This window comes from Mercenaria mercenaria, chromosome 19, assembly GCF_021730395.1.
Source record: "Mercenaria mercenaria strain notata chromosome 19, MADL_Memer_1, whole genome shotgun sequence".
Taxonomy (NCBI): domain Eukaryota; kingdom Metazoa; phylum Mollusca; class Bivalvia; order Venerida; family Veneridae; genus Mercenaria; species Mercenaria mercenaria.
This window is the reverse complement of record NC_069379.1, coordinates 4777093-4798171: the sequence shown is the minus strand read 5'-3', so window position 1 is coordinate 4798171 and position 21079 is coordinate 4777093. Positions and strand designations below refer to the sequence as shown.

The following is a 21079-nucleotide window of genomic DNA, read 5'->3' as shown; positions in this document are numbered from 1 at the left end:
ATGGCATTATTACACGACAACATATCCATTTTGTATTTCAAGTAATGTATGTCAATCTGCGAAACAGCAGATAAATATTGCTTGAGTAGGAAATAGTAGGAAATAATAGTTACAACTTCACAAAATCAATATAGATTATTTATTATTTATTATTATTTATTATACCAGATTTATATAGCGCCCTGTTCATGATCAATTTCACGTTCAAAGGCGCTTTACAAAGTTCAATGAAGCCACACAGGGCGCATAATTCATCCTCTACTAGTACAGACACAGAGCGATCTGGCCAGAGGGACAGAGTGAGACAAAAACCCCCCCCCCCCCCCCCCCCCCCCGCGACAGAGAGATCGGAAATCAGATACAGGCTTGTCCGGCTAGCTCGTTACGAATAGACAGCCTGGTTCTTTAACGTGCCCAGTGTATAGCACTGATACACGCAAGGACCAGTACACCTCTAGTTGGGTGAGAAACACTGAAAAGCGTTTCTGAAAATTCCCTTGTAGCTGCCGGGGATCGAACCCCCGACCTCAGGATTGGAAAGCCAGTGTGCAAACCACTGAGCAGCTATCCGTATTGATGATAACAATCCACTAGGGATGTGCTTCAATGCTCCACTTAAATATAGTCCAACTTAATGTATTGTGCAATTTTCTCGCCTTGTAATGACTATCGTTTAATGAATAAGACTGTAGGTATTTTCCGACGCATTTTCATCATGTTCTCAGTAACGTAGTCAGGGTTTCTTGCATTCTGTTCATCCCTGGTTTATTTCGAATGGATAGAGTGAGAGCTTTAAGAGAAAAAGTGAAGGACTAGAAGTGCCTATAAGAGGATGATATACATTAAATCATTTTAGCTTTGCAAACAGTATGATAATAAACTCTTATTCAGTTTGCCGGTCAAAAGTGTTGATATTCGACGACAAGCCATCCGAGAAATGTTCAATTACATGACATCATAAATGCATTTTCACGAATTTCATTTCATAAAGTTTTTTTTTATTTCAGCCCAGCAATGCAGTGTTGAACAATTGGCGGGTCAGTAGCACACATTATAGAACTGATGATTTGTATTTTTTTCTTACGAATATTGAAATTTTAAATATAATTGTCGTCTTGCTAATACATTATGTTCTAATTTACCTAAAATAATATATATACCTAAAATAAGATATATCCTTTCCGCAGCCTTAACGTACTAAAACGTATTAGCGTCTGATGGCCCTTTCACGCTTCCGTAGAAGCAACATTTATTACACGAAACTTATTTTGAAAATATTTCTGAAATGTCTAGGTCTGCAGACAACATCAAAATGACATTTTGAGTGATTTGATGAAGTTCCAAAATTATTAATGTACCCTTGGTCCATTACGGAGCTCTGCGGGATTTCTGTTAATCCAGAGCTCAAATATTTTGCATAGATTAAAAGCTGACATGGTGTACTAAAGCCCAGGTAATTTCAGTTTGTAATAAAGTGCTGAAAATTGGCTCCCTAATAGCAAAAATAAAGTCCACGCGCATACATTTAGACGGAGTTATCCCTGCGCGTGACCCTTGACTATCTACGAATCAAACTGCGGCTTTCGTTTTCAAGTTTAGCATTTCTGCTTTCATTTCATTTACTTTCGGAAATAGCTGAAAGTCGAAAGACGTCATTTTCTGTGCTGTCAAAAACATGCATATGCCTCGCGAGATTGCATAAATATGTGCTCGCCGTCCGTAGGTTATAGGATGACACTGTATTCTTGTTGTCATCAATTAATGTCATGTTGATAATGGTACATGGTATTTTTCTTTGCACCTGTATGTCTATTAAAAGAAACAATGAACTATATGAACGACCATAAACTTGTTGGTATGTCCTTTAAATCTCACATGACTCAGTAGCTATATCTGTATTTGTTTGTTTGATATGGGTTTAACGCCGATTTTCAACAGTATTTCAGTCATGTAACCAAGGACAGTTAACCTAACCAGTCATCCTGGATTCTGTACCAGTACAATCCTGTTCTCCGCAAGTAACTGCCAACTTCCCCACATGCATCATAGGTGGATGACAAATGATTTCAGATACAATGTATTTTATCAAATCGTTACGGAGAACATACGGCCCGAGGATCGAACTCACGACCCCGCGATCCGTAGGACGACACTCTCACTGTTACAATAAATTTAGCCGGTTTGTAACTATTGAAGACTAATATAATATTATCTGTAATATGATACTGATAACATATTATCTAATTCCCAACTTTAATTATATTGAAATTTAATTTATTCAACAAGTCTTCCAAACATTCTCTGATATCATACATGTATGTATTTGACAACTGCTTCACAGCCATATATATTCTTACCCCAATATTCCAATAATAGTTAGGGATTGCAAATCATAATTTATGACATAATAGGAAGCATTATTTAAAAGCGGAACTACATGACAATAAATAAAAAGTTTGAGAAAAGCTTTATCAAGATGCTTAAAAAAGAAGAAAGCAAGATTTTGTTATTATATTTGGTAAAAAATGATATAAAGCAACACTCATTCTGAGATAAGATCCTTTTATTTGGAACAATCGCTATAAATAGTAAACTTTTGGTAACCTATTGAAATTCATTCTATATGACCATGAATGCACAATTTATTTTGTACCCTATAAGATCGTAGCAATCAATAGTCTATATTTATTTAGCAAGAGTTTCAATTTGACTACAGTTTTCGAGTTGAAGCAGAAAATAAATGTTTAAAGCGTTCTGTGGAATAGTGTAGGTATTTCTTCGTTACTGGCAAAATTTGAACATTTGTGTGTATCTACGTCAATTATAATTATATGAATTTGTATGTCAAAAGCCGATAATAAACAGTAAGAGCTGGATTTAAGACGGTATCAAATTTTGGGCCTGTCAGAAGATCAGAATTCAAATTTTCAAAAGGACGAACTTTCAGCTGACACTAAAATTTGGGCAAAGTCTGAGATAGAAAATCAAAGGAAAAGAAAACACAAAATTTCGAGTTGAAATTGATATTAGTGCAAACTTGAAGTTTGGAATTAAATGTTTATATTGTTAAAATTCGACATAACATGACTTCGTGTAAATGTATGCTCAATAATTGACTTTCTGTATGAACTTTTATTTTTTAACGGTTTCTTGAGGGATAGGCAGAGCTTCAGATTATAAATTTGAATTTGACTTGAAATACAATTAGAACTCTAAATTAAACTTCTTGAGCTCGACATTCTTTGCTAGAGTTTTTTTTTAGAATTTTTACCTTGATATCCTGACAGGAATATAATTTAACAAAAAGTCAATATTCAGCTTTTGGAAGACAGAACTTACAATTATTAGGCAGTCTTGAAATGAAGTGCTTATTTTAATGTAAGAATTTTTGGAAACTTAAATTTCGATTTTCAGGTTATCTTGTAATCGAACTTCATAAGATTCAAAACTAATAAGAATTTCGATCCTCAGTCTTCGTTGATAGTGCCATGGCTAACGATGATAAATGTGCTACAACTCTGTTTTGTTTAAAAACAAAATTATTTAAAAACGCATATTTCACTATTGTTCTTATCAAACAAGTTATCATATTTTCGAAATATTAATCTGAGCCTTTGATATCAGAAATTATTTTGCAAAGTGATTATTGCATTGTCATAGTAATACGTCTCATCCACATATATAAAATGCATGAATATATACTGAATAAACACCTTTACAAGGCAATTAAAGAAAATTAAAATCTGTATACTGGACAGGTTTCATACATCAGTATGACATTATCATTAACAAATAACAGCTTGGAAATGGAGAAATTTACCATTACAGTGTTTCAGACAAATGAAGACTAGTGAGCAATGTGCATGTGCAAAACTGCCCCTTTAAGGTGTTGATAATACCGTTAGAAAGGTAGTCTGTCTACTCTTATTCAAATAACTTTACGTGTTTATAGTTTCGATCGATAGACCAATTTAATTCTGTAAATAACCGTTTTCACTTTTCATTGAAAACATTGTGTATGAGCGTTCAATACTACGGTATGTTTAATAGTATTATTATAGCATTAAGATAATAGTGAATTCACTAGATCTATTCCTGGAAAATTGACGGCAAAATGTAGTTACCAGTTTTTCTGATGATATTCACAATGGGTTCAGTTTTCGAATATTTTGCTTTTCACGCATTCTATTCTAATTATTCTAATGGACATTTTATTCATGGATTACATAAACAGAATGATTGGGGATACGTTGGTACATATGCCTTATCCCTATATTCAAGTTATATGCTCTGATAAAGAAATGCCTCAAATGCTGCGTACTTTTAATCTATTAATTACGGTGATATCCTCAGAAATAATTAGTATTGTACAAATGCTGTTCGTCTGATCTGTGTCTAAATTTGCTAGAGGCATCTCAAAACGTTTGCTTAATGAAAATTTATTCACATCAATATTTTGTAGAAAGAGCCAGCATGGCTTACTTATCAGTTTTGCACATCAGCTTGATGGGGTGATCATTTGACAAGTTTTATAAAATACCTTCAAGGGGTTTAGGAGATATAGAGCGGACACGAAATTGAAGTCCTCGAGTTGTGACTTTGTCCTTGAACTGGCATGGCAGACCCATAAGTTCATCGTCTTTGATAGGTGATCGTTTGACCCAGGTTTCATATGAATCCTTCATGGGATTAGGAAATACAGAGCGGACACAAAATGAAGGCTCAAACCTTGACCTGTACTTGTGATCTTGACCTCGAGACAACATGGCTGACTTAATGGTTCTGCACATTGCCTTGATCAGGTGATTATTTGACCTAAGTTTGATAAAAATCCTTCAAGGGTTAAGGAGACACAGAGGCGACACGAAATTGAAGGCTCAAACATTTTACCTTGAGTTTTGACCTTGACATTGAGCCAACATGGCTGACTGATATATTCTGCACATTGCCTTAATGAGGTGGTCAAATGACCCAAGTTCCATGATTATACTTCAAGGTGTTTAGGAGATACAGAGTGGACACGGAATGGAAGGCTGAAACGTTTGACCTTGAGTTGTAACCTTGACCTTGAACTGAAATGGCTGACTCATCGTCTTGATGAGGTTATCATTTGACCCAAGTTTCATGAAAATCCTTCCTGGGGTTTAGGAGATACAGAGTGGACGCAAAATTTTAACGGAAGGACGGAAGGACGGACGAAGACCATTCCTAAAACCACTCGTAGCGGAGATTAAAGTGGGAATATTACTAGATAACCGTAAGATTCTGCTTTACGAACCTATTCCTCCTGCTTCGTGTTATCACAATCCTACCTTGATGCTTCTAACCTTACAAAATACCACTTACTTCCTCCAGAAGTGAAAAGAACACCGGTATATTTTGTTCTTGTTCAATCTGTGATTTATTTTCTATGGAGCCAGGAAACAATGTTATTGGTACCTTCTAGAATTTGTCTTTGTGTTACAGATTATATCTTATACGTACTGAATTACTACTCTAATTGATGTGTTATATGTTTCCTTTTTGATCGCTTACATGACTTATATAAATGTCGTGTATTATATATTAACATGAATTATGTGTTTTTGAAAATCTGCAGTTAACATGTTTTGAACCAAACTGTATCATCTTTCATTCTGCACACAGTCGAAAGCTTACATATGTATGAAATACGTATGTACTTTGTAGTTATCGAAGTGCATCAAATTATTAATTATATACACGAGAGCAGATATGAAAACTTGAAACATCTGCAATGTTATATTCAATTTAAACACATAGAAGTTAGCTGTGGTCGCCTATGTGAATGACATTAAAAAAAAATCAATGACTGAAATAAAGCAAAGTGTATAATGGCGGACATTACCCTCGACTGAAACAGGTTTATATGTAATTTGCTCATAGTTGTTCCATGACTTGTTTAGAAACGCCCTGCAACATGTTGTACTAGATTTAGATTCATTCAATACACTTTAAAGCACATTTAGACAATTGTATTATTTATTGAATAAACCGAGTATTTGATTTAAGAAAGATGTATGTCTTTATGTAGACTTATGTATACATATGTCTGGAAACAGTTACAATTAAAGTCTCAAAGTACATACAAAAACATCAGTTATCCCGCAGCCTATCCTGTCACCAACATTGCACTTTGGTCCAAATTTCTTCCCAGAACCACTTCCATCATACAACCTGATTATAAAGACATATAAATTACAAAAACAGCGAGCATTTATAAATTAGCTTATTAACTTCAATATAGCAAAAGAAACTTTCAAATGAATACCCCTAAACCAACAGATCGGAATGTGATATAGGAAAAAAATCAACACCCGTGGATCTACAAAAAAAACAACAGCTATTCAACTCAAAATATTATAATTTTTTACTTTGAATCTACCGCGTTTTATCATTCCTATGGCATTTTGTTTCCGAATAAATTGCTCTATGAAATAGTGAAAATCGTATTTAGATATAACCACTGCTTACGGAACTACAACCGTAGTAATATTTATTGAACGCTCCTCGTATACACACAGCAAAATGTTGAATTGTTCACTAAAAAACAAAGAAAAATATCAAACAGGGAATGCCACGCACCAAAAACGCAGCCTCCCAAAAACGAAACCCCTTTGTTGTTAGAAGATCCAGAAATTGCAGAAATTTCATTTTACTTTTTTTTAAACAGATGAAGATAATATATATGTAAATGTTCATTGCACATAATCAAAATTCTATAGAGTTACAGACTTTAAGAAAAATCGAACTCAAAACCTTATTTCGCAAAAGGTTAAGCTAATTTCAGTCATACTTCTGGTCTATGGTATGCATCCTGAGACTTTAACCAAATATCATTGGCTTCAGTAAAAATCTACTATCTAACTTTTAATTCTCAAATAAAAATCTATAATCAAATATACATTTTATTGTGACTAAACGTGATTATATAGGTTAAGTATAGCTGCATGTGCAAGGCTATTTCGATTTATAACTAAAATATATGTACATGTATGTATGAATATGTTTGCATTTTCGAATCATTTAAGGACCAGAATTATATCTGCATGCAGAAAATGTTTACTCTATCTCTTTGAAGTTTGTACTTGATTATTAATTGCAAGTAAATATTGATGTTTGCATTCTTTTATCTCTACATTTGAATATTATGGCTGTATAAGTTATTTTTTATAGGCTCGTTCTGAGTATGTCTGATTATGTCTTCATTTGTTTGTGTCTTTTTTGTATTAATTTAATCATAAACCTTGTGGAGGATATTCGTTCAATAATAATTCATTACAAAACGTCAAATACATTAAATTACTTCTTAGTAAATTTAGTCGGTACTCGATTCGATGCATTTTCTTTTATTTTAACTATTAAAGGTTGTAATAGTTTCAATAAAACATTGCCTTTTAAGAATGTAACAGGTTGATAAAGTAATATCAGCACAGATTAAAATAAAACATTGCCTTATAAGAATTTAATCGTTTGATACAGTAATATTAACACAGATTAAGATTTAACATAAGTTACAACAGCCTTGTCATTTCTCGAATATTTACAGTTTTTCATATAGTAAGCTGTATCTCTTGCACGAACTGTCAACAATCTCAATACAAATCCGAATCGCATACGTAAAACACATTTACAATAGAATTTGGTCTATAGTTTTTTGTTAAAAATGCATAATAAAAGCGCGTTTTTGAACATAAGTTTATATTAAAAGCTTTGTTCGAATCACATTTTTCGTACATTTCCGGAAATTTACGGAAAATAAACAGAACTTCGATCGTTCCATGACAAAACCTGTATTAGTGCCAAAAAGTCGAAAGCAAGATGACAGGATATTTAAGAAGAACATTTTTTACCTTTAAAATCTGAGAAAAATGTATTTACAGTTACAGTGCTAACGAACGCGTTTAGAAAAGTGACGACAATGACGTCGTGTGCATGGACTAGACTTTTTAAGTTTTTTATACGCCTTACTGCGTATATCTATATGTAGAGATATATGTAGTTAAAAATACTTCTTACTGAACAAGAGCTCGTAGAACACGAAATGCTCCCCTTCATGCATCCAGTAGTTGAACAAGGAACAAAAATTATTTGGTCACTGTACATAAAATTTTTACTCTTCTGCATCAATGTGACCTTGACCTTTTGATAAATAGGGGTCATCTGCTGGCAATGATTAACCTTCCGACCAACTTTCACGATCCTAAGCCCAAGCATTCTCAAGTTACCGTACGGAAACGGTTTAACTGTTCCGGGTCACGGTGACCTTGAGCTTTAACCTACTTCTTATCTAAAATCAATAGAGGTCATCTACTTGTCATGACAAATCTCTCCATCATTTCTCAAGGTCATAGACTCAAACGTTCTTGAGTTATTCGAGTTATCGTCTGAAAACCGTTTAAATGTCCCGGGTCACTGTAACCTTGACCTTTGACCTACAAACCTGAAAATCAATAGGGGTCATTGGCTGATCATGATCAACTTCTCTATTAAGTTTCGTAATCCTAGGTCTAAGAGTTGTTAAGTTAATGTCAAGAAATAGTTTAACTGTTCTGGATAACTTTGACCTTGAACTTAAGCCAACTGACCTCAAAATCAAAGGAGGTCATCTGCTGGTCTTGAAAAACCACTCTATCAACTTTTGTGATCCCTGGCTCAAGCGTTCTTGAGTTATCTTCCGGAAATCATTTTACTGTTCTGGGTCTCTGTGACGCAGACCTTTGACCTAATGACCTCAAAATCAAAAGCTCATCTGATGCTCAAGGCTAACTTCTCTATCAGCTTTCACCATCCTAAGACCAAGCATTTTTGAGTTATCATCCCAAAACCGTTTAACTGTTCCGAGTCACTGTGAACTTGAGCTTTAACTTACTGACCTCAAAATCTAAAAGGGTCATCTGCTGGTCATGAATAACCTCCCTATTAACTTTTATGATCCTAGACCTAAGCGTTCTTGAGTTCCTATCCGGAAACCCTTAAACTGTCCCGGGTTACTGAGACTTTAACCTTTGACCTACTGTCATCAAAATGTTAGGGGTCATCTCCTGCTCATGATTATACTCCCAAATAATTTTCATCATCCTAGGCCCAAGCATTCTTGAGTTATCATCCGAAAACCGTTTAACTGCTCCGGGTCACTGTGACGTAGACGTTTAACCTACCGATCTCAAAATCAATAGGAGTCATCTGCTGATCAGGATTAACCTCCCAATTAACCTCCATAATCCTAGGCTAAAGCGTTCTTGATTGATCACCCGGAAAGCGTTTAAATGTTCCGGGTCACTGTGACCTTGTCCTTTCACCTACTGATATCAAGATCAACAGGATTCATCTGCTGGTTATGACGAAATTCCCTGAAAACATTCATACTCCTAGGCCCAGGTGAGTTATCTTCCGGAAACGGACTAGTCTACATACCGACCGACCGCCCGACATACCTACTAATCGACCGGCCGACAGACCAACCGAAATCTGCAAAAGAATATACCCCTCCTTCTACGAAGGTGGCTATAAAATAATGTAACCGAGTATTTTTGTTTCACTAAAGTCTTCTTATGGCACATAAGAAGTTTGATATTTCGGTTGTTATGACGACATAATTAACATTTAATTCTTAAATACCGTAGTGTTTGCTTTGTCCTGGATTAACTAAATTACAATCATGTAGGTAATAAATTATGAAGGAACATAAGAAAATCACTTATGTTCTAGTATTATAAACTATCTATCATGCAATCATTATATAACGTCATTAATATAATTTTTCTCTTGGGATATTATGTTTAAAAATAATTGTGTCACTGCAATAGGTGGTGTCAATAGGTGTGCACAATATAAACCCTTTTTAATTGCCACGTTATACTGCTATTCTTATTTTGAATTGGTTTGGGCGAAATACTATTCCTTGCACTGTATATCACTAATTAATCGCCCTTTCATATACTGTGTTCAAATTTGTAGGCATAGTTTATTTATTATAGTCTTAACTATCCCAAAAACTCAAAGACACTTTCTTAAACGTCCTTGTTTCATCTTGCGTAACGTACCAGTATCAAATACATGTATAATACGATATAATTTGACTATTAAATTCTAACATAAACTCCGAAAACAGGAAGTGCATTAAGGCGGCGATGAGAAACAATGAAATATAGAATGCGACTGCCTTAATGAAATGTGTCACACGCGTGCTTAAAGGCAGATATTTACTTGCATAATATGACATTTTTTATAGGAACCATCACAGGACAGGGTACAATATTACTGACATCACTAATGAACAAAATGTATTCAATGGCGCGGAGAAAAACGAATTAAGAAAAAGTGTTCCGTGTGGTGGAAATGAAATCATCTGTGTTTCATATTACACAAAGAACCAAGAAAGTCGCACGGTAGCTGTTTAAAAAGTTCTCCTCTTTTGCAATATAAATGATTGAATTATGCTTTTCCTATCTGATGCGACAAGTGACAAAAATGTTAGTCGCTATATAGTTGAGAAGAAAATCGTAATATACACAGACACTTCGTGCCACATTTCGCAAGCTCTTTCGATAAATCTGGGGTACATAAAGAATTGTCTAATTGATAACACAGGGCAGTTCTCTGAGAAGTGCCACAGTTAGTCATATCCGAACAACAATAAAACATTGACAAAAATAAAATTGATAAATAATGTAACTGTTATTGTATTTCTGTCATCCTAAAATGACTATACACAACAACTAGTGTGTTGAAGAAACATCTGTATTATTTAAGATTTGTTTTTACGACATGTAAACCATCGACCCCTCAACTTTTCATTTCAAGTTTGCACAAAGCTAGCAATTAAACTGTGCATGAGTGTGCATTTTGTAGGTACATACTGCTCTGAAAACGCAATTGAAGTAATGTTGAGAAGATCGTCATAATAACGATTGACACTTCTTGCGAGATTTCATATGCTCTTTCGATAAATATTGCGGACATAAAATAGAATTGTGCCAACAATTGTTGCAAACAACAATAAAGCACTGACAAAAAAAAATTAAGAAATAATGAAACTGTTGTTGTTTTTGTTTTTTCCTTAAATGACTTTACACAAGAGTTCGACATGTGGTTGTAGAAACATCTGTTCATGTAACATTAGTTTTACTACATGTAAAACATCGACACTTCAACTGTCCATTTCAAATTTGCACATAGCAAGCAAATGAACTGTGCATGGGTGTGCATTTTTTAGATACACACTGCTCCGAAAAATCAATCGAAGTTATGTTGAGAAGATCATCATAATAACTACTGACATTTCTTGCGAGATTTCATAAGCTCTTTCAATAAATATGGCGGCCATAAAGAACTGTCCCAACAATTGTCGCTGTAGGTCGTATGAGAAAAACAATAAAGCATTGACAAAAATAAAATTAATATATATTGTAACTGTACTTGTTTTTATTTCCTCCTCAAATGACCCTAAACAACAACTTATGTGGTTATAGAAACATCTGTTTAAATAACATCTGTTTTACTACATATAAAACATCGGCTCGTCAACGTTTTCCGTCTAGAATTTAGACTTAAAAACGCTAATTTTTCTTTTCAAATTTGCAAACAGCTATTAAACTGTATCTGAGTATGCATTTTGTAGGTACACACTACTCTGAAAATCGCGTTACATCAGATATCCTACTAACATTATTATAGGCAACTGAACATTTACCGTTCTGAAGTCAACGTATCAGGCGCTGATGACTACGTGCCCTAACAGCAGACAATGGGCCCTGTTTCAACTACTTTTTTCCAGTGTATACATACAGTGAAACTCACGCGTATAGTAGTTAAGAAATAGAAAATACAAAATGTATCTCAAACCTCGTGCGTTTTACAGTTAATACTTAGAGTATTAGCCATTTGATTCGAATATATCACCACATCTGTAAACCCAACATTCAAAACCTTTTTTTTAATTATCACAAGGGTTACAATACCGATTTAATACGCATAACATAAACACATTTAAGTCAAATTGACCGATTTCTTCCAATGAGACATTTCTGTGCCTCGTAATTTAAAAGAGGCGAATAAAAGCCTATCCGATTACAAAATAGTGAATCAGCTTTGAGCTAGTAAGACGCAGCCCTTGTCGTTAAAAAGGAGAAAGCTGGCACTTGCGTTAAACATATTCCGCGCTTGCATTTTTAACAAATATTCTGATGACTTTATTACCTTCTTGCAAATATCTAATGTCGTTACACGTCGGCAAAGGAAAAACATTATCTGACTACAAATTACTGACATTATGGCTCCGCTCCTTCAACAAAACATAACATTGTGATAAGAATCCCGCGTAAGGATCTTCACACCTGTCACGTTAAAGAACACGAACAATTCCTGTTATTGAAGCCTTTTCTATATCTGTCACTTATCTCGAACGCAAATTATTAACAGTCAAGTGGAAATGACGCTCGCACGGGTTTTCGGTGGTGATAATGTATTAGCTTACAATCAAAGTGGTGTTCTCACCTGATCTCACTGTTCAATATTTGTACTGTATATTTGCATTTAGTGCCTCTACAGCCAACTAAGTTTTGTCAATTGATTACTTTTTTTAGTTTTTATAATTAAATTAGATTTTCAGTATATGACTACTTTCAAATAAATGTGCATTTTAAGGTGAAAAACAGTAGAACTTTATCACAGTGCAAACGTATTACTTAGTATGTAAATTAACACTGATATTCTTGATAAAAGATTCAAGCTATTTCAAATTATTTTATAGTATTTACATTTAGTTTAAGACTGTATTAAAAGACCAACTGCCATGTGCCACCTTTTTTACATCCCCGCTGTAAATTGGTGTATAAAACTGTCCCTACTTACATATTCAATTACGAGAAGATGCAGCGGTCCAGTGGTTTTGACAAAGTAATCTTGGATCGTGAGTCCCAGCATTTCAATAATTAATACTCTGTGTCTTTATATATAAGATCAGGAGCTTATATTCGAGAAAAGAAAAACTAACAACCATATAGGCTCAAAGAAATTTCTAACTATAAAAAAGAAAAATAAGTTCGAAGGCGAAAACTACTTAGGTTTATATCTGACATTTAAATTATCAAAAGTATGAAATCACAGCTACTTGCAGTACATATCACTGTATGTTACTACTTTAGTAGTATTTGCATTAGATATAATAAATGTCTTACAAGCCGTCGTCTGCATGATATCCTATAGAATATTTTCCCCATCCGGGCTGATGATTTTCTGGATACTCAGATGGTACCACACCTATAGCTAAATAATAAACATATGCTTCTATATATCTGAATTAATCATTGTAGCAATTTTTAACATCAACTTGTATAAAAACTGTAAAGTTTCTAGTAATAAAATAATTCTTAAGATGAAAGAAAAACAATTGAATTAATTCCTGAATGATATCAGTCAATCCTGACTCCGCAGTCAAACATTTTTAGAATTTGCTTCAAATTGATTGATTTAATTCATTATAATCTTAAAAACTGCGTAAAAAATCAAGAATTTACATAAGAAAACGTTGAAAACTGCACCAAATATTTTATCTATAATTTTTTCATTAATTATCATGAAGCTGTATAATGAAATACATAATATTTTATTTATATTATAAGGATAAAGCGGTCTTGAAGATACACGATATTGTGATTGTTTCTCTGTTACACAACTTTTCCGTAATATATTTTGTTCACAAAAGCTCTTATAGTACTACCGTATTGTGTCATTAAACGTGTCTTATTACTCGTTAACCACACATGAATTCTTATACCATTTCACTATTTCAGCAATGGTTTAACTATAATAGTATAACATTATAACTATTATCATTTTCTGCTTGTATTATGTTTTTAGTTTACCGATAATATTCTGTTTTTCAATGATTGTATCAATTACTCATTTAACTCAGTATGTTGTGTTTCCAACAAGTGTTTAGTCCCTTTATATGTTTTCGGTAAAAAAAAAATATATAAATTATGCCCTGATCGATATTCCTACATCATGGGGTAAACATATTTTTATATCACATTTTAGGAAGAAAAATGTTTATGATATAAAAGCTCCGCAGTCAAACATTTTTAGAATTGCTTTAGTTAATTTGATTCATTATAATTCTATAAGCGCCGTAAAAATCAAGATTTTACATAAGAAAATATTGAAAACTGCACAAAATATTTTATTTACATTTTTGAATTACATTTGCAGCTGTAGAATGAATTACTTTATACTATATTTATACAGAAAAAAGATATCTTGAAAATACACGAGTTTATGGTTAATACTCTGCTACAATACTTACATATAATATACATTTTGTTGACCAGATAACTGTTATAATTTATCAGTGTTCTGTCATTAAATGAGTCTTATTATACCTAATATAAATTCTCAATACAAATTCACAATTGGTTTAATTTTAATAATATATCATATTCTCCGTTGATTTAATACCGCTATAGAAAACATTTCTTGTTTTGTTTGTTTGTTGTTTTGTTAGATTTTGTTTTGGTTTCTGTGCATGTAATTTTCCTTATCTCCTGATGGATAACAATCAAGGTTGGAAAGATCAAATTTGACTAGGTGCTTAATGTCAATTACTTGCAAAGCGTCTTAAGACAGAAAACAAAAAAAGAACACGTTCTGACAGCAAATTCGAGTGTGACTTCCATTCATTACCGGGGAAAAGACCATAGCTGTGGTTTGTCTCTAGTTTACTGGTTTTTCGTCACATTTCTAGCAAAGAAACACGTATATGATCTAATATAAGAAGAATAATTTGATCTGGATTGATAACTAAAGTAATAAAGAGAGTCACTGTTTGCCGCCCATGCATTGTGATATGTTGCAAAATAAAATTTTAATATGGCATTCCTTGAAAAAACGTAAAAACTGTAATATTACAAAGAATACGATATAGCCAGATAACCAAACAAGAACCGTAACTTCTAGTCACACAGGCGATGTAAAATGTTAAAAAATTAATTTTGATAAATTATCGCTAAAACAGTTTTTAAACTCTGACAATTGTTTTTCTTTTTCTGGGTTAACGCCGTATTTCATTTATGTAACGGTCGGCTGTTAACCTAACCAGCGTTCCTGGATTCCGTACCAGTACTGAACTGTTTTCTGCAGGTAATTGCCAACTTCCCCACATGAATCAGAGGTGGACACGAATTTTTTCAGACACAAAGTCTTTGATCGAATCGTCACGGAGAACATACGCCTAACCCAGGGCTCGAACTCACGACCCCGAGGTCAGTCTATCTACGCGCTCCATATTAAGCTGAAAAGAAAGTGATAAATACATACAAATAAAGGGAATATCCTTATATATAAACCTCTAATGTATCACTTTTCCTTCAGTTCTGAATGATATTTAAAAATAAAATAAAAATCATTGTAAATCATGTGTGTATTGTTAATGCATGTATGTATGTATATACAGACGTAAATCTAATATTTCTGCAGTGTGTATCATGTTTTATTTAAACAGTAAGATTACATTTCGTTTTTTCTGTTAAAGTGTACAATAGACAGACTTGACGAAGATGCTACAAAAGTATTGTGTCACTGCTTCATCGTATTTTAAGTAGTCAAAACTAAACACATAATTATACTAAAACGGAGAAAAGCGTTATACACTTGTCTTAAAAATATGAAAATCAACATCTTTCAAATTATATGATATAACTATACGTTCTTACCAATAGTACCACGTTGGCCCAAGCTTAATATCTCTACTTCAAAGTATCGTCCTTTACATACGCGTTCCTTGTCCACAAACAGCCCGACATCACCACTTCCATTATCCGCGTAACTGCAAAGTATCAATAAAGCGTTACACTGTACTAATTTAGGTAACAATTTGTGTTTGTACTGATCCCTAATGAAAATGTGATTCCCGCGCAAACGCGAGGACTCATCCATTCATGATGATAACAGATAAAATCATCATGATAGTACAGTACTGATAGAAGGTGATTTATATTGCTACGTGTATGTAAAGAATACATTCCAAAAAGGGCACAAACGCTAACAGCACTTTGATATTAGAAACCCAATACATATATGATTCTGGTAACCATATCATTAGACTAGCTCCTAGACTATGATATATCTTTTTATATTTTTATGATTGAATGTAGTGAACTGAGCCAGTCTATATCCTATGTCCAATATCATATGATAATTTCAACATCAGTCCTGTGTGAAAATCTCTAAAATAGACTGGCTTTTGTCTCTATGAAATTGAATTTGTCAAAAAAGGGAAAAATATAGAAATATAGTTATTATCAGTCTAGTGGCTAGTCTACCATATCATCAATAAGATACTGCGATTTGGTGATATATACGGTTATGCACTGAAACACCCTTGAAAAGTAAAAATAATGTTAAGTAAATGAATGCAGCCGACAGTTATTCGTAGTAAAATACTGCACCATTCGTATAACAAAAAGTATGTTGAACTATTTTTACTATTACTGGGCATGTGTACTTGTATGTTTGTGACCAAATCCATGGTTGACTCAAAGGTGGTGATAGAATAGGCAATATTTTCCGTCTGTAAAGATAATGACGTCAGAGGTGGTAAATTATTCCGTACAGAACTACATTGTACAGCGCAAAGATACGAGATAGTTCCTTGATTACATTCTGCGCGGTAACACAGAGAAAGTAATTTTGATAAATCCAGCAAGTCATATTGCCTCTGCATTACTTTACAAATGAACTTCAGTATTTTTTTTTCTATTTTAACTGACAAATAGTATACGACAAAATAGCTAAGAAGGGTAAGATGAAGATAGCAATAGGATATCAGCAAATCGTTTTGTACGAGTTCGAAACCTCTTTTACTTTCTTTTGATTGTGTGTATTTGCATCTATTATTTGTATTACATAATGTTATGTTCACTATTCGCTTAAATACATGCATTTAACTTATATCATCCTTGATATAAAACTGAAACTTTCTCATCTACCATGTCGGCTTCAGATGTTTTTTCTGTCGTTATGTCGTAGGGAAAATGAATGAATCTTATTTTCTATGCTTAAATAAAAAGAAAATAAACTATTATCGCGGAGTTTTGAACCCACACGGCAAAAGTTTTGTTGACCGTTAACAGTATGTTTTAACTCAGAGCTACTCTTTAATTGGTCCGAAGGCTAGAAACATTTATATTTTAAGAAGTTTCAGAAATGCTGAATTCTCTTTGCTTCATTAAAAGCTATTTAAAGTCATGCTTTTATTCATCACGTTATCATTGGGACACAGTATTGTCCGTAAGTATTGACCTGACACTCATCAATATTCCGTATATTTCCGTAAACTATTTCTCGGTGTCCGAAGCTAAATAGCGATATAAGAATTGCGTATATATTTCTTTATAATTTTCCCAATGACGCATGTGCAAGTAGCCCTGTGAACAAAAACGTTTAGCTGCTAATCTAGGTGTAGTGTGTTCAAGTCCTGCGTCAGACCACTTTTGTTTTTCAAATTTTATCTGCAAACTTAACAGGTAGAAAATCGCCATACTTATCTGATCAAACTTTATGGTCCATTGTTTTAAAGAATTACACTTGATATAATATGAGAAAACAACAAGAATTCGTGAAGTATGTTATGTACAAAATCTAAATACTGCAAGAATAAAAGCAATATCTGTAACAGCTTACTACCCCGCCACCGTGCCGTTGGTTATTTATATAGGTTATCTTAGAAATACAAGTCTTTTCAGGATACTAATTTTGCGTAAACTAACGAAAGAGCCTCCGAAAATATTGACGAAGAGTCAACACTTAGGTACAATAATACCAAAGGTTTGTGTAAGTGTTTACGTTACGTTGTTTTGAGTCCTACAGGATCATGTTCATGCAGCAATCTGTATCACCCATACAACGTAAATTTAAAAGTTACACAATGCTTTCGTATTTATAGGAGTGGGGGTGGGTGTGGAGGTGGGGGCTACGCCGTCTTTCAACAGTATTTCTGTTATGTAACGGTGGGCAGTTAACCTATTCTGTACCAGTACAAACCTGTTCTCCGGAAGTAACTGCCAACATTCCCAGCAGGATTCAGAGGTGGAGGACAAATGAGTTCAGTTACAATATAAAATCGCCACAGAGAACATACACCCCGTCCAAAGATCAAACTCTCGTCCCCGAGATCCGTAGATCTGTGCTCTCTCTATTGAGCTAAGCGGGAGGGATTCACATATTTGTATAGTGGGTTATATTCGCGGAGGTTTAATTTTCGCTATATTTGCGGTTAACATTAACAGCACGAAATCTAAACAGCGCGATGTTTTACCACCGTGAATAGACACATTTCACCAAGGGAGATGACTCAATTACAAACTTTACTTATTGTTTCATTGTTACTTCGCCTGACAAACACAAAAAAATTCTCAGTTGATTTTATTAAAAAGAAACTCAGTTTGATAGATGGAGCTCAACAACAGAAACACAAACATGATACATGTAATCAATTAATGTTATTCCCCAAATATTCCCAATATCGGTACATGATTCCGTCGTATTAATATAGACATTTTTGCACATGAGAAATAAAGTTGTGAAAAACATCGTATTATTATAAAGCGGTTATATGCTTTACAAATCGATTTTTGATAATTGCATCTAACACTATCATACTTCATTTAATACAATCACCGTAGTGTACAAACAACTTTTCATTTATGGTATCGTCTATTTATGATTATAGCAGTTATAGAAAACAACAGGGCGAAGATGGCCCTAGATCGCTCACCTGAGAAATACACCGTTACAGTGTAAACATGTTTGACCTAGTGATTTCATGGAAACAAATATTCTGACCAATTTTCATTAAAATTGGAGCAAACATCTTAAGTGTGAACAAGCATTTTCTTTGAATTTACCTAGTGACCTAATTTTTGACTCCAGATGACCAATATTCAAAATTGACCTAGATGTCATCAAGGATATCGTTCTGACCAAATTTCATGAAGATCAATTGAAAATACAGCCTCCATCGCATACAAAAGTTTTATCTTTGATTTTACCTATGACCTAATTTTTGACCCCAGATGACCCATTTTCGAACTTGACCTAGCTTTCATCAAGGCAACAATTCTGACTAAATTTTATGAAAATCCAGCGTAAAATGCAGCTCCTATTGCATACACAATATCTTTCCTTGATTTGTACTAGTGAACTAGTTCTAAACCCTAGATAACATATTTTCAAACTTGACTTAGATTTCATTAAGGCTATAATTCTGACAAAATTTCATGAAGATCAGTATACAAATACAGCTTCTATCACATACACAAGCTAAATGTTGACAGACAGACTGACAGACGACAGACGACGGACATCGAGCGATCACAAAAACTCATTGCTCTGGTGAGTTTAACAAGAAAAATGTTTTCATCCTAGCATAAAGGATTTTCAATTTCAGTGTTAAAACCATAAAAATTATGCGCGGTGCAATCAAAATAAATAAGATAACAGTTAAGACATGTTCATCAAAATCAAGAAAATTGTACGAATACAACCTGTCATGTGTACTGATACATTATTATAAATCAGACAAATAACAGGCTTAGCAGACGCTGTAAGATAATTTTATTTCTATTCATTTTCAATATATATTTTGTAATTGATCAATTTAAAATAAAATTTAAAATAAACGGGGATTTGCATGAGTACGTCGTAAGAAGCTACTTACCATGTTTCTCGATACGTGATTTAATATTAGTAAAACAATGAAGATATTTTATTTCAATGCATTACAGGACTAAATTTCGCCAAAGTTAAGACGATAACAGCGGACTTATTCGCGTGTTTATTATTATTTGCATGTCTAAGAAGTGTGATCTCCGTTTCAATTGTTTACAACTAAGATTTATAATTCGCGGTCGAAGTAGTTTCCGTGATTTCAAAACCTTCAAAAAACGCGCGAATTTGACATCGTGAATATAACCCGCTATACAGTATGTAAAATTGCTAATCAATCACAACATGTACACAAAGTATGTGCTTGAGTATTTTGCTACACTTACTTGCAAATTATTGACCTCATGCAAGTTTTCATAACAGAAGTCTATGGGAATATCACAATTTTAGTTACAATTTCACGAACATACCTCTTTTACAAAATGTAGATTTTCAAGATGCAACGCTTTGCTGTTGTTAATCAGTGTATTTTCTATTACATGTATATGGTCAAATGTATAGGTCCGTAGGCTTTATTTAGAGAAATTTGACCTTAATTTAAGATATTTTTTTTCAAACCGGTTTGAAGGCATCATTTGGAATTATTTCAAGTGAAAACATTTTTTGTAATCATTTTTGTCTTCAGAAAGGATGGGGTTTAGACTCCAGAAAGTTTTCCTTTCCCTATGCCGGACCAAGGCTTTACAGTATAATTGACATTACGCCATTACTTCCGGTTCGTAAAAACATGCAGGACAACCTTCAAATCATGATTATATTTTTTAGAAATTCAAGTGGTAATGATAGCCGCAAAAATATTTGCAAGTGTATGTTTTGTTATTGTGCACGATAACACTGTATAATTGCTTAGAAATTTCTTGAGATCCGTAACAAACTAGAATTTGTAGGAATTCAGTTTCAAACTCTTGATTAAATTACATAGGTCCAAAATATGGCATGAAGCTTGTTTCGCCCAAATTCAGTCCACAAAAAATAACTACATCGTATTGCTTTGAAAAGTATAAGCAATTGTTCTCAGTTAACTAGTTTTCATTTGTGTAAAAATACATTGTAATGTATAAAGTGTAAAAAATGGCCCATATAATACACGTTTCACTAAAGGACACGACGTGATTAATAGAGGGTAATGACCACTAAAATGATCCGCATTGTCGTAAATAGATATCACGAGAATTTGAATATATTAACTGCACATTCAGTTTCATTATGTGGAAAACAATTTTAACCTAAATGTTCTTGACATATTCCAAAAGTTTATATCGTTTAAGTTTTACCTGAGGTATTCACCATCAACAGCAATGTTTCTGCAGATCCGTTGTCTGTCCAGCAAGGGCTG

The 21079-nt window shown here is 33.6% G+C and overlaps 1 long non-coding RNA gene across 1 annotated transcript; it reads right to left on the bottom strand.

Annotated features, from left to right (window-relative positions):
- Nucleotides 1–6108: 6108 nt before the first annotated feature.
- Nucleotides 6109–21079, bottom strand: LOC128551177 (uncharacterized). Its single transcript, XR_008368670.1, has 4 exons — nt 21018–21079; nt 15732–15844; nt 13200–13287; nt 6109–6195 (listed from the first exon to the last, which is right to left on the bottom strand). It is a non-coding gene; the product is annotated as an uncharacterized LOC128551177 (long non-coding RNA).